The sequence below is a fragment of the Equus quagga genome, chromosome 20 (assembly GCF_021613505.1).
Source record: "Equus quagga isolate Etosha38 chromosome 20, UCLA_HA_Equagga_1.0, whole genome shotgun sequence".
Taxonomy (NCBI): Eukaryota; Metazoa; Chordata; class Mammalia; order Perissodactyla; family Equidae; genus Equus; species Equus quagga.
In genome coordinates, this window is record NC_060286.1 from 40,638,943 (window position 1) to 40,654,146 (window position 15,204).

At 51.1% G+C, this 15,204-nt stretch overlaps 1 long non-coding RNA gene across 3 annotated transcripts; it reads right to left on the reverse strand.

The window, feature by feature from the left end:
- Positions 1 to 7,420: 7,420 nt before the first annotated feature.
- LOC124230685 (uncharacterized) lies at positions 7,421 to 14,640 on the reverse strand. Of its 3 annotated transcripts, none has more exons than XR_006886273.1 (4): positions 13,929 to 14,640; positions 12,084 to 13,156; positions 10,698 to 11,853; positions 7,421 to 8,667 (listed from the first exon to the last, which is right to left on the reverse strand). It is a non-coding gene; the product is annotated as an uncharacterized LOC124230685 (long non-coding RNA). The 3 variants fall into 3 exon arrangements; XR_006886274.1 differs by lacking the exon at positions 7,421 to 8,667 and having other exon boundaries at positions 9,767 to 11,853; positions 12,084 to 12,195; positions 12,992 to 13,156; XR_006886272.1 differs by lacking the exon at positions 7,421 to 8,667 and having other exon boundaries at positions 9,767 to 11,853.
- Positions 14,641 to 15,204: the final 564 nt, after the last annotated feature.

Consider the following 15,204-nt stretch of genomic DNA (forward strand, 5'->3'; position numbering starts at 1 on the left):
TGGATCCGCACGCTGGAATGACATAAAGCGATCCAACAGGAGGGACTGATACACACACCCAGACGGCGTGTTACTCGTGCCTTTTTATTTTCCATATTTCTGAGGCTGTGACGTCTTTCGGTGTCGCTGACCCTGCAGAGCCTGTCCCTCCCGGTGCTGGCCATTTCATAGGGACAGTAAATGCCTAGCCTGGGAGCACACCTTTCACATGCAAACTCACCAATCCCGAGGCTACATCTGCCTCTGCCACTGCCTTCTCCAACAGCTCTCCCACTCAGGGCCCACATTCCCCTGCCCGGGTCAGCCCAGGGCTGGGTACCTGCCAACTTGACAGGTAGCTGGAATGAACTTGTTCCAACCAGCCAATCGTAAGCCTGCTTCCCCTGACTCACAGCTCCTCCCCCGTGGGACCACAGCTCCTGCAGAGCCTCCCCTCACTCCCTCTGCCCCTGGCTGACCTGGTGCTGCCCCACGTGGCCCTGCTGGGCGTGCTGTGCCCTGCCTCCTAAGAACCATACAGAACAAGCCATCTGGCCAATGGCAGTTGTCTCCTGATCGCTTGGCCTCACCATACCTGAATAATAATAAAACCTACGTTTTAAAACCCTCAGTACAGCAAGCAGGTGGTTTGGCATCAAACTAGAAGGATAAGCCACTGGACGGCTCTCGCCTCACTGACTGGTTCCACCAGACGCCACTGGCAGACCGGGAGGGTGCCGCTGCCTGCTGGCACCACTTGCCCTTGGCGTGATGGCTGCTGGTGCGTTTGCCGGGCGCGGCTGTGGATCCCCATTTAGAACTCCAAAGCCGAGGCCTCCTCGAGTGCTGGTCTGAGCCGTCACTCGCCTGGATCCCGGGAGGACGTGCTCGGGCATCTGTTTTTCTTGGTGGACTAGCCACGTTTAGGAAAGGCACCTCCAAAGGAAGACGGGTGTGACTTCCCTCCAAGTGTGGTGGCCGGGCCGGACCAGGCAGCGCTGACCGTGTCCCAGGCACACCGAGATGCCACGTTCTCTACCTTTCGGCCTGCCCCGGGGAGCCGAGGGAGTGCTCCTCAGAGGAGCCCGTGAGCCGTGAACCCCACATGAGTCGGGGTGGGGGCCGCCACCTCAGAGGCTGTGGCACCCTGAGGTGCTGTGGCAAGGGTTGAAACTGTTGTGTGTTTGCCTTGCTGCCTTCTGGATTCTTCCCCTGACCCAGTAGGGTAGGAGGGGTCACATCCTTGCAGATCTTGGGGAAGGAGAAGAAAGGGGGAAAGAAGGGAGAAGAGGAGGAGAAGAAGGGGGAGGTGGGAGGAGGGGGAGGAGGAGGGTGAGAATGGGGAGGGGAAAGAAGGGAACGAGGAGGAGGGAGACACAGGAAGAAGGGGCCATCCCAGGTCTCGGCTGCTGCCTAGAGGCAGGCACTGGGCCCCGTCTCCCTGCTCCCTTTTCCCTATCAGCCCAAGATGGGAGCTAAAAGCCTGAAGCAGGAAAAAGGGGGGGAGGAAAACTCCCCCTAGATACAGGGGAAGAAAGCAAAAGGCGAATAAATATATTATCCATTTTTCAATATTTTTAATACAGCTACAAAATATACAATAAATAAATTTTACATATATTAAAACAAAGGTCCATAATTTGACCCAATTGGAAATCCAAAGTTTATATGCTAAAAATCAACATAACAAATTATATGTATAATAATTATACATAACAAATATACAACAGAATTTATCTATATACAAAAATAATTTATATAACAAAAAGATTTTTAAATGTGCCAGTTGGCTTGGGTGCACGTAGGTGCTAAATTATTTGCTAAGATGCACCCATTGACAAACTTCACGGCCTTAATCAACACTGGGGCTCAAAGGAGAGTCACAGCTGGGGATCCCACTAGACGTAAACATCGTAGTCCCTATCACCTTGGGAAGTCACTAAATATAAAACAGAGGGAAAACAGACAGACCTCACTCGAACCGCAGCCTTGCCTAATTTCCCATAGTCATAGTACTCTTTGTCCAAAAATATCCCACATCAGGCAAAGATGCGCTAACACAAAGAATAATAAATTAAAATTAAAGTAAGTTTTTGGCATTGACAAACTGGCTTGATTAACTGGACCCCCAGTTAAAACAGTTAATATAAGGGGCCGGCCCGGTGGTGCAGCGGTTAAGTTCGCACGTTCCGCTTCTCAGTGGCCCGGGGTTCACCGGTTGGGATCCCAGGTGCAGACATGGCACCGCTTGGCACACCATGCTGTGGTAGGCGTCCCACATATAAAGTAGAGGAAGATGGGCATGGATGTTAGTTCAGGGCCAGTCTTCCTCAGCAAAAAGAGGAGGACTGGCAGTAGTCAGCCCAGGGCTAATCCTCCTCCTCAAAAAAAAAAAAAGTTAATATGGCCCAATGTAAGTGAAACAGGGTCTCCGGGGAGTAACACTTACATGAAACCTGACTAATAAAGCGGTGGTTATCCCTACGGCGCCTCCTGGTGGACCCACTGCAACAGTAATGCTGTCGTCCGATCCACTCAGACCCCCACGCCCAGCATCCAATGCTGTTACGATCACTACCTCCACCCAGCCTCCACCCCAGTACACATTTTGCTCTTATAGATTTGGCGAATACATTCCATTTAGTGCCTGTTTCAACAGGTTCTCAGCTGAAGCTTGCCTTTACCTCCGAAGGGACACACACAGCTCTGCCAGGCTGCCCGTGGGGCACCGCGACAGCTACGCCCTCACACGCCATCTCTGCAGATGGGATCTTCACTGCAGCCACCGTCCTCCAGGAGCACGGGGATGGCACTGCGCTGATGACATCCTCCTGCAAGGAGATTTATCTCACACGCTCATTAAGGATATACAAGTCCAACATCTTTTAGTCCTTTTTGGGTTCTAGTGGCGCCATATTCCTCATTTACAAATTTTACTTAACCTCACTGAAGCTGCCACTTACAAATCAGCCCATCTTAAAAGCCTCTAGAATCTGGGGCCGGCCCGGTGGCGCAGTGGTTAAGTGCGCACGTTCTGCTTCAGCGGCCCAGGGTTCACCGGTTCAGATCCTGGGTTCAGACATGGCACCACTCAGCAAGCCATGCTGTGGCAGGTGCCCACATATAAAGTAGAGGAAGATGGGCACAGATGTTAGCTCAGGGCCAGTCTTCCTCGGCAAAAAGAGGAGGATTGGCAGCAGATGTTAGCTCAGAGCTGATCCTCCTCAAAAAAAAAAAAAAAAAAAAAGCCTCTAGAATCTGTCCAAATTAAACCCAACAGGCCCTCCCATCAATGCCTGAGACTCCCTCACTGTAGAGGCTTCGGCAACCTCCCCTCCCGCCCGTGGAGGCTCTGGACCACCGAGGATGGGGGATCTGCCCCTTCTCGTTACTTATGAGGGCTTTAATAACAGCTCCCTCACCCTTATAAAGTTTCTATCTCGCTCTCATCCCATAAGGGCTGGAGGCCAGAGTGAGGGCACACATTCTCCTGGGACACATTAACGGTAGCTGGGCCCACGGGCCAGGCAGTTGCTCATCTGATGGGGACCCACTTGAGCCTAAACTTACTTACACACACACACACACACACACACAGGAAACATAAAGCCCGTCAAGAGTGGCACACACCATTCTGTTGACTACGGGGCTCATTACTGTTGGCCTGGGAGCTTTCATTGGTTTGTAATCAGAGGCTGAACCCTCCAAGGGAGCCATCGTTTCAAACAGGCATCAAGTTTGGCTAAGACGAGGCTCACAACCCAACGACCTTGCCACTTTCCCACCAACGAAACCAACAACTGAGGCGAAGGGCCCAGAGTAATTGGCCTGATTGGAAGGCCCGCCTGTAGGCTCAAGTTGGAGTCCCAGCTCAGCCTCGTCACAACACCAGTCACAAGAACCAGACCCACATTGGCCTGAGTGGGGACCCTCTTGGAAAGTGTACCCCAGGCCCACATCCCAGATGACATCACCCTGGCTTGGGAGCTCATTGCCAGAGATGACATCTCTTCCTGCACCAGAGACAGCTTCACCCCGGCCCCAGTAACACCCATGGACGGCCTCTGCCGAGGCACGAAGTGGACGTGGACATGGATTGCTTTTCTTCCCTTGAGAGCAGGGATCTATTACGTTTTTGAGCTCACTGCCTGTTTGGTCATGATCCTGGCACGCTCCTTGCTCTCTGCTGAGACGTACACACCCACACCCCCAAGCCTAAGGGAATCTGATGGAAGTTACTACTGTCTGTGCCAGGCTGAAAACTAATGGAGCTATTGCTCTCCCCCAGGGGCACCTGCCTCTGAGCGGGGGACCCCTCCGCTATCTTATACTTTCGACACACTCTACAAGTCTGAGATATTGTTATTGGAGACTGGAAATTTCAGATCTCTTTTCTTGGGTAATGCCATATAATGAGAAATTGAGTCACGGGCCAGCCTAGAAGCACTCCTAACATTTCCACTGGTGTCCCTCCTTTCTAGTCTCTGAAAAATGTTTTCGATGCTGTTCATGGAAACAGGCCCTGCTCTCTAACGTCACCTCAAAGATGCCTTAACATGATGTCAAGGCAGCAGAGGACCAATTGTATTCAACGTGCCTTTTTATTTTATGCAATTCTGACGCTATGACGTCTCGGGGCCTTGGTGACCACAAAGAGACTGCCCCGCCCAGGGCTAACCAGTTCCTAGAGATGGTAAATGGCTAGCGTGGGAGAGTGCCTTCCAGACGCGAACGAGCCAATCCAGAGCCCACGCACCACAATACCAAAGAGCTACAAAGTTGGGGGCTTCATGTTACTAGATTTTAAGACAATGCATCATGAGTGAAAAAACAGATGCACAGATCAATGGAACAGAATAGAAAGCCCAGAAATAGACCCACACAGCTAGAGTCAACAGGTCTTTGCCAGCAGAGCAAAGGCAATTCAGTGGAGAACGGAGAGTGGCTTCAGCAGACGGTGCTGGTACCGCAGGATGCCCACATGCAAAAGAATAAATGAGCTAGACACAGACCTGACACAAACACTCACTCAAATGGGTCATAGGGCCAGCCCAGTGGCACAGCGGTTAAGTTTGCACGTTCTGCTTCAGTGGCCGGGGGTTCGCCGATTTGGATCTCAAGTGTGGACCTGCATACCGCTTGGCAAGCGATGCTGTGGCAGACGTCCCACATATAAAGTAGAGGAAGATGGGCATGGGTGTTAGCTCAGGGCCAGTCTTCCTCAGCAAAAAGAGGAGGATTGGCGGTAGATGTTAGCTCAGGGCTAATCTTCCTCAAAAAAAGAAAAAAAGGATCATAGACGTAAAATGCAAAATGATAAAACTTCTTGAAGAAAACATAGGAGAAAAATCTTCATGACCTTGAATTTGGTGATGAGTTTTTAAATACAATACCAACAGTACAATCCATGAAAGAGAAAAAACCATAGTTTCAACTTTATTATTTAAAACTTTTGCCCTGTAAAAGACACTGTTAAAAGAATGAAAAGACAAACTGTTACCGAAACCAAAGTGGGTTCCCTCCTGCTGAGTTCAATCAGACCGTCCACCAGAAGCAGTCGTCTCACAAAGTGAAGTGTATGCAGCAAATAGGAGAAGATGCAGAATCATTTCCCAAGTCATGGCGTCCCCAAACAAAGGGAGGCAGGGACATTTTATTTCAGGTATTTATTTGCTTGCACAGGCTCAGGTGAAAAACTGGCTTCCACATACACTGCAGGGTAGGGGAAGAAGGCCTGAGCTCCTCCTGGAGAGGTCTTAGCATTAAAAATAAGCAAAGGTCATAGGTCATAGGTCATAGGCGGAGCTCTCATGGTGAGGTGTGGTCTGGTTCAGGGAGATTGGTGATTGTGTCTCCTTAACATAACAAAAGGAAAAGGGGCCGCCCCGTGGCTGAGTGGTTAAGTTCACGTGCTCTGCTTCCGTGGCCCAGGGTTTTGCTGGTTCGGATCCTGGGCGCGGACGTGGCACTGCTCATGAAGCCATGCTGAGGTGGCATCCCACATAGCACAAGTAGGGGCACTCACAACTAGAATATAAAACTATGTACTGGGGGGCTTTGGGGAGAAGGAGAAGAAAAAAAAAGAAGATTGGCAACAGTTGTTAGCTCAGGTGCCATTTTTTTTTTTTTAAAGTATCTTTGTTTAAAAAAAAAAATTTGGAAATTCTTCCAAACCCACTCTTGAGTTCCTCGGGGCAATTAGTCAGTGACAAAGCCACAGACTGGGAGAAAACATCTGCAAAACACATATCTGTTAAAGGATTTGTATCCAAAATATATAAACAATTCTTAAAAGTCAACAGTAACAAAACAAATAACCCAATTAACAAATAGGCCAAAGATCTGAACAGACACATCACCATGGAAGACATACCGATGACAAAGAAGGATAGGAAAGATGCTCAACATCATTTGTCCTCAGGGAAATGCAACTTAGAACAATAATGAGATAGCACTACATGCCTATCAGAATGGCTAAAATCCAAAACACTGACAACACCAAGTGCTGACAAGGATATGGAGCAACAGGAACTCTCATTCGTTGCTGGTGGGAATGCAAAATGCTACAGTCACTTTGGAAGACAGTTCAACAGTTTCTTTAAAAAACTAAACATAGTCTTAACATACAATCCAATACTTGCACTCCTAGGTGTTTACCTAACTGATTATAAAACTTACGTCTACACAAGAACCTGCATGGGAATGTTTACAGCAGCTTTATTTATGATTACCTAAAACTGGAAGCAACCAAGATGGCCTTCAATTGGTGAATGGATAAACTGTGCTACAGCCATTCAATGGAATGGTATTCAGAGATACAAAGAAATGAGCTAACAAGCCATGAAAGACACAGACGAATCTTAAATGCATACAACTAAGTGAAAGAAGCCAGACTGAAAATGCTACGTATGGTAAGATTCCAATTGTGTAACATTTTGGAAAAGGCAAAGCTATCAAGACTATAAAGAGGACAGTGTTGCCAGGGGTGCTGGGGGTGGGGAAGCAGAAGGGAATTTTTAAGGAGGTGAAATTATTGTGTATGAGACTATAATCATGAATATAAGACACAAGCATTTGTCAAAACTTATGGAACTTGATGTCATAAAGAGCGACCCTTAATGTATGGAAAACTTTTAAAAAGCATTTAGGAGTCAAGGATCCTAGCAGGGCCAGCCTGGTTAAGTTCGCATGTTCCACTTTGGCAGCCCGGGGTTCGCCGGTTCAGATCCCAGGTGCAGACCTGCACACTGCTTGGCAAGCCATGCTGTGGTAGGCATCCCACATATAAAGTGGAGGAAGATGGGCAGGGATGTTAGCTCAGGGCCAGTCTTCCTCAGCAAAAACAAACAGGAGGATTGGCAGCAGATGTTAGCTCAGGGCTGATCTCCCTCAAAAAAAAAAAAAAAAAAAAAAGGATCCTAGGGTTGAATGCAGAAAGTGAGAAAAGAATCTAATTGTGTTAGAAACGTAGGAAACAACCTCACTGAGGAGCAGGGGAGAATGAGGCGCTGACCTAAGTAACTTTGGAAATGAGTAGAGGCTACAGGACCAAAGGCAAAAGGACTTACTCTAGTTGATAAGGTTGTTTCCCGCAGGAGCACGAGTTCACAATTCTGCAACCACTGCGCGTGTGCCGCAATTGAAGAAGTGGGTAAACAAGTAGCAGATGGTGGAAGGCAGGTTTCCGACTGTTGCAGCGGGAGATTACAGATAAGCAAGGGGAAGAGGCTACAATGTTCCCTGTGGTAATGGATTCGAGTGGAAGAGATCAATATAAACTTATGTTTGCCTTGATATAGATACAAAGAGTTACATGTAGAAACGACGCGGGCTCAGTGAGCCGAGGAGCAGAAAGAAAGCTTTCTTGGACTCTCAAGGTCTGGCACTAGTGTTGTTTTATTCAGAGCACAGCATGGGGTAGCATGGGGACAGGACCCATGGGCAGTAAGAGCTGCAATGTGTTGACGGTTAAAGCTAAATTTATAAGGCATAGGTATGTGAGTTATTTCTTTACAAGACAAAGGAAAGATCATGTAAAAAAGTCATTAAAATGGTGTCAGTGTAGGTGGGGTCCGGTTATTGGGGGGTCCTATAACTTTAGATAAGGATCAGATCGGATCAGGTCAGGACATCCTGTGTTTCCGGAGGATGATATAGATGGGTATGTAGGGCAGGTCACCTTGGGCTTCTCCCTGGGGCAGCCTTGATCCTCATCATCAACAGTTGCAGATGTGTACACACAGGGGTTACCAGACACACATCTAACTCCTTGCTTTGTCCCCTGAGAGCACCTGAAAGCAGGCACATCCAGTAGCTGTGGTCACATGCAATCTGGATTTCTCCCTGGAGAAAGCCCTTCTCCAGTAAAAGGAACTGTTACCGAAACCGAAGGGGGTCCCTCCTAGCGAGTTAAATCAGACTCTCCGCCAGAAGTAGTTGTCTATCATCTCCAGAGTCATGGCGTCCCCAGACAACGGGAAGCAGGGACATTTATTTGGGATGGGGGATGAATATTCAAAAGGGAGAGGTGGGTATCCTCTTGCGCAGGCTCAGTTGGAAAACACGCTTCCACGTACACTTCAGGTTACGATAAGAGGCCTAAGCTCCTCCTGGAGAGACCTTAGCATTAACAACAAGGCCTCTCGTGGTGAGGCTTGCTGTGGTCAGGGAGGCTGGTGATGGCATCTCCTTAAAATAACCAAAGGGAAAAAAACAATTTGGAAAAATAGTTAAATGCTTCCAAACCCATCCTTGAGTTTCTGGGGCAATTAGTCAGTGACAGAACCAGGGCTCCTTGGAGAAATGGCAGATTCTAGGACTGGGGCAGGGAATATACAAAGGGAGCCTGGAGGATCTCGTAGCCCCAGAAAGTAAGGAAGTCCTCAGTACACATACACACAGACACAGACACACACACACACAGAGACATACACACACACAGATAGACACACACACACACACACGCACACACACACACACAGGGGTATGTCAAAGGACACAAGGGCCAACGGAAAGAGCTCCCAATGGCCAGAACAATTTGAGCAACCAAACAAACAAAGTAGCACCAGATTATAGTCCAAAGTATAAAATAGATATCCACGAGTCCACACTGATATAAATAAATGAGTAAATAACTACAGGGAGGAGAAGAGAGAAACCTCCCAGCAGAAGAATTCCACACCCTTTGTGCAGAGGCCCATCCCTCGGGGGCTGCCCAGCCCCCCACTCCTCAGTGGGGGCTGCACAGTGACTCCTTCCAAAGAGGACTCAGGGGCGGGGGCTCCACTTTCCAGCGGAGAAACCTGACCAACACACCTCAACCTGGCGGTCAAGGGCAACGTCAACAAGGACAGTCATGTCGACAGGACGTACCCTTGGTACTGTACGGGAGGAAGACATTTCCTCTACCCTCTCTGGGTTCGTCTGGCCAGAGAATGAATTAAATTCACATGAGACAGAATAACAGGAGAAAATTTTAAAAAGCTTTATAACATGTATACATGGGAGAGGCTCAGGCAAGCTGAACAACTCGCCAAAATGGCTGAAGCCCCCATCTTAAATATCATATCCAGCTAAAGACAAAGGAGGATGTTGGGGGTGGGGGGAGTCAGTTACAGGAGGTTACCAGACAAGCACAATAAACAAACACAGCTTTAAGTCCTTGCCTTTGGCACTGATTAAGAGTTTCTAGAGATAAGGTCATCCCCCCTTCTTCCTGGTACAGAGAGGGAGACATCTTTACAGATGGAGATTTCCTTTACAATGTAAATGTCTCCTAACAAAGGGCAAGCAAGTTCCACTCCTCAGAGCCTCCTTCCTGTCTGCAGTTTATTAAAAGTAACCAGCGCCAAATAATCCTTGTGCCAAAGAGACATATCTTGGGGTGGCCAATGCCAGTCCCCCACAGTACAATGTTCTAAGAACGGCCTCTGTGGCAGTCCTCCCCAAAACCTGTAACTCGACTAATCAGGAGAAAAACATCAGACAAATCCCAGTTGAGAAATATTATACAAAATACCCAGCCAGTCCTCTGAAAAACCGCCAAGATCATCACAAACAAGGCAAGTCAGAGCAACTGTCACAGCCCACAGGAGCCTGAGAAGCTATGACGACTGAACGTCCTGTGGAGGCCTGGACGGGATCTTGGGACAGAAAAAGGACATTAGGGGAAAACTGAGGAAATCCAAATAAAGAATGGAGTCTAGTTAGTAACAGTGTATCAGTGTTTATCACTTTTCACAGATCTACCGCACTAAGATGTTAATAAAAGGGGAAACGGGCACTCAGTATGCAAGAACTCTCCCTATTATCTTCCCAGTAACTGTGTAAATCTAAAACTGTTCTCAAATTCTAAAAGATTATTTTTAAAAAGTATGAAAAAGTACCCAACTGTATGTTCCCATTCACAGGCAGTCCAAAAACAGGCAAAACTAATCGTTTCCTCCGGGGATGGAAGGGGGCCTGGAAGCAGTGGTCTGCATCGCACTGAGGTGGTGGTTACGTGAGTGGAGACAAACGTAAAAGCTCCTCGAGCCATATGCTTAAGATGTGTGTGTTTTATATGCGTCACACTTTAATTAAAAAGTGAACACAAAATGAAACAATAACAACAAAAAAGCCAGACATCACCCTCTAGGAACACCGTAGAGAAATTTCTGAGCACCCAAACAAAGAGAAAAATCCCGAAAGCCTCCAAGAAGAGACAGGAAATAAATTACCTCCAAAAGAACAAGTCAGCCTGGCCACAGACTTCTCACCGGTGACGCTGTGCGCAGGAAGATGGTGGCGCAGGCCCTCACGCCCAGCCCACGCTGGCCTCTCTCCCAGGACAGTCTGCCCCCGGTCTGTCCCAGTGAGCCCAGACCAGGCCAGCACTGGCCCATCTGCCTGAGTGCGCTCCTCCAGCCACATCCCACAATCGCTCCCACTGCCTCCCTGTATTCACAAATCTCTTATCCTGCATGCCTTCCCATCTCTCTCTAGATCCCTCATGCCAAGGCCGAGGGCCACCTCCCAGAAGCTTCCCTGATTTGTCTGCCTGAGCCAGAGGCTCATCTCTCTTCCGCTCTCTCCCAGTGACACAGGTCACTACGTCTGTGGTCTTGGTCTTCCCGTCCTGCCCGAGGGGCAGACAGCCTCTGGACACAGACAGAGGATGTGGGATCTGGCATCTGACATCCCAGCTCTGCCTCTCACCCGCTGCGTGAACTAGGGCAAGCCACTTCATCTCTGAGCTTTAGCTTCCTCACTTGCAAAGTGGGGGTAGCCACCCTCCTTCCCAGGGTGGTTGTGCGCAAGAGCGTTTGTGGGAAACACCCAAGACCTTGCCTGGCACATAGTAGGCCCTCAATCAATGGCCGTGGCCAGGTGGGAGACCCAGTCCACCGAGACAGGGCGTGCACAGGACCCGGAGGGAGCCATCAGCTGCCCAGTGATGCCCACGTTCACGAACTCCCCTCCTGGGGCCCCAGAGCCAGGCCTGAGATTTAGTTCATGACCCTCTTTGATTAAGCAATTTTCAAATATGTGGCTTAAGGACAAAATAAAAACCGGTTGGAGAAGTCTGCCCTGTTTCTGGGGAGGAATTCCAACCGCATGCGGCACACAAACCACCCCAGTCGGGTGTGGATGTCTGCAGCATGGGACGCGGGGCTGCTGTGTCTCGGTTTGACGCGACTTCAAGCCCACTTATGTAGGACAAGAGTGGAGCTGCCCCATCTGAGGTTGTCCACGCCGAGGAAGCCGTGCCAGGAAGCCGTCGTTGACATTCGTCATTTGTTGTCTGTAAGCACGCAGGAGCGCAGGTGACAGGCGCTGCTGGGGTCTTCTCCACAAGAACCGTGGCAGAGCGACTGTGGCCAGGGAACAGCTGGACTTTAAAGACCAAGAGCTCATGAGAACTTACTGAGAGCATTCGGTGCAGGCAAGGCGACCTTTCGCTGATCTAAACAGCTCTCCAAAAACCCTGGGACATTCGCTGCTGCCCTGGCAAGGTGACTCCTTGCTAGCATGGTGAAAACCATGCTGCACCCCGTGAAGATGATCTTGCCCACCAACACCAGCCTTTGTTCCCCAGCAACGTGCTCTACCAACAAGGGACTTACACTTTGCAATGGCAGCTGGATGTCAGCTCTAAGTCGACTTGTCCAAGAATCAGCTCAGAGAAAGGGACACCTCAAGTAAATTTGGACTTTATTTCTTTCCTCTCCCCTTTGCCTGGAACAAGAGTGTAATTAGTCGATCATTGGTTTGGAGTATACAATTTCTTTCTTTTTCTTTTTTTGCTGAGGAAGATTTGCCCTAAGGTAACATCTGTGCCAATCTTCCTCGATTTTGTGAGCGAGCTGCTGCCACAGTGTGGCTGCTGACAAGTGGTGTAGGTCTGTGCCCAGGAACCAAACCCAGACTGCCGAAGTGGAGCGTGCCAAACTTAACCACTAGGCCGCAGGGCCAGCCCCTTTTTATTTCTTTATTGCCTTATTAAGAGACATTATCCTGTATGCTACTGGCTTGTGAAATTGTTATAATCCCAGTGAACTTGTGTTAAATAAATTATTGGCAAAGACAATCTCACAGCATAACTTGTCCACAGACAAAACAGGTACCAGCCTCACGGGTGGGGGCCAACCCCAAACCAGAAGCCAGGTTCTTCTCCAGATCATGCCAGTGCCACCCCGGGTCAACAGCACCAGTTCCTGCCCTTCTGCAAGCTGGGAGCCCTCACTCTCCCATCTGACCATGGGGAAACAGACTCGCAGAGAGCAGAGGCACGAGCTCCAGCCCAGGCCTGTCTGGCTCGTGCACACTCCACGAGGACATCCACGTCCACGGAACTGAGGATTCCAAACCAAAGCTCTGGAATGTCCTTGGTCTCCAGGGCCAGGTCCTCAGCCCAGACCCAGGTGAGACAGTGTGGCAGCCAAGCACAGGGGCAGCCCAGGGTTGGCACACTGCAGACTCAGTCTCCTCCTGTCTCCGTCCTCATCTGTCTGTGGGTCCTGTCGGGATTCACCTGTGTGAGACTGGCTCCTGAACCCAACAGCCTGCAGTGACACATTCTGAAGCTCAGAACTCGTGCAGCGTGCAAGGCCACCAAGTGCCTTCACCCAATGGAAACACCTTCAGAGCTGGTGCGCGGAGCTGGTCCACAGACAGAGGAAGCTGAGGAGGGGGAATGCTGGCAGGGAGACAGGAAGATGCTCAGCCCCCTCGCCCCAACACACACACTCACACACCTCGGGAGTCAGTGTCAACCAGTCAAACCCCCGGCCCTGCTGTGGTTAGGGTCACCCCCATCAGGGGAGAGTGAATTTGAAGAGAACTCCCCAGCACTCAACAGATCGTGGGGTAATGTGGAACCCAGGCAGAGTAACAGGTCACCTACATGTTCACAGAAAACCCCCGGCGTGGGAGAGCCCTCTCCATAGGGGTCTCTGGGGGGAGGGGGGGGGTCTATTTTAGTTGGTTGTAACTGCATTTTCAGGGGATAGTCAATGCTTGTGGCCCACACAAATCCAGAGAGCCCCAAAGGCCTCAGACACCTCCCTCAAGAAGGTCAAGGGTCCTGTCCAGCAGCTGGCCTCAGACTTCTCTCCTTGGCTTTGCTCTCACGCCCAGGGCATCTTCCTGGATCTTGAGGGGTGGATGCTACCCCATTTCCACACCCCAGGGCAACCCATCACCACCAGCCAAACAGCCCTGGCAATGTGTCATCAGCCATGAAGTGTTTAGACACGGGCCACCCTGCACCTAGCAACTTCAGTTCCGCCACGCCCCACGGCGAGGGAGACAGACTGGTAACACGGCATGCCTTTGATGGGGCGGCAGGAGGAGGGCCGGAAAAGGAGGTGGGGTTTCTTATAGCAAAACCCGTAAAAATCAAATGCGCCTTGATTCATCCCTAGAAACTCTGCATAAATACACCCACACCACAGAATATTCTGACCAACCTCTTTACGTAATCAGTGTTCCCACGTGTCCGCGTGTTCCTGTGAGTCTGGGTGCACGTGTGTCTGCGTACATATGCGTGTGCGTCCGTATACGTCTGCGAGCCTGAGTATCCGTGTGTGAGCGAATGTTCTGGAGGAGGCCTGGGAAGATGCTCCCGAACTGGAGGCCGGGATTCCTTCGCGAGGCAAGGCTGTGGGACGACGGTGGTTATTTTAATGCTTCTGCCCTGTTTGAGTTTTACCAGCGTGGGTCACTGAAAAGCATAAAAGAAGTCGAATTTAATGTTCTCAAAATCCGTGGACCCCTCGGGGCCAGCATCCCCGCCTCGCGCCCCCTGCCGGCCGGGAGGTCCACCCGCGCCCGCGCCAGCCGGGTCCCCAGGCCGCGGGGCCTCTGCTCGCGGTGACCGTCCCGGGAGCACCGCGGGCCGAGCCCGAAGTCAGGCCCGCGGACGCAGCCCAGCCCAGCCCGTCCCGGTCCCCACCCGGGGCTCTCGTGGGGCAGGGATGTGCATGTAGCCGGTGGGAACCGCGGCGCGCGCCGCCCGAGGCCCCATCCCACCCTCCCGCCTGCGACGGCCCGAGATGCGCGCCCGCAGAGGGTCGGGAACCCAGGGCCAGCGTCCCAACGTGGGGAGGAGAAACTCGCTCTTGAAGTCCTTATCTTAACCCCTCTCCCGCCGCCCTATCTGTCCCCTCTCTGGGGAGAGGGGGCGCAACCGGCCCCTCCCTGGGCCCCGCTCAGGGCTCTGCGCACGCGCGCAGCACCAGTCACGCCCCGGCCCGGGCGGGAGGAGGTGCAGAGCTGCTCGGATTCCCCCAGAGGTTAACGGCCTGGTGGCCCGGGCCGGGCGGTGGGAGGAGCCCTGAAGGTGTGGGTTCGGGCCTCCAAGGACGACGAAGAGGGAGAGGAAGGGTGAGATTCCCAGCGGAGGGCGCCTCCGGACAGAGGCCTGGCCGTGGGGAGGGGCGCCTGCTGCGGCCCGGGCTGCGGCTGAGAAAGGGCAATCTCCAGGGGCTCGGAGGGCGCCAGAGGTGCTGGGGGAGAGGCGCCTGGATGAGGTGCAGACGCAAGAGAGGACCGTTAACGGCCCTGTCAAACGAATCCGTTCAAGAGTGAATCCTCCTTGAACATTTCTTCCTGGGGCCCTGCTCCAGGGGCCGGCTTGGCAGGGCCTGGGTCAGCGACCCCTGCACCTCCGAAAAAAGCAAGGGCAAACCCGGGACTACAGCTGAGGCCTTGCAACAAAGTGCATGCAGCAAGTTGGTCACTAAT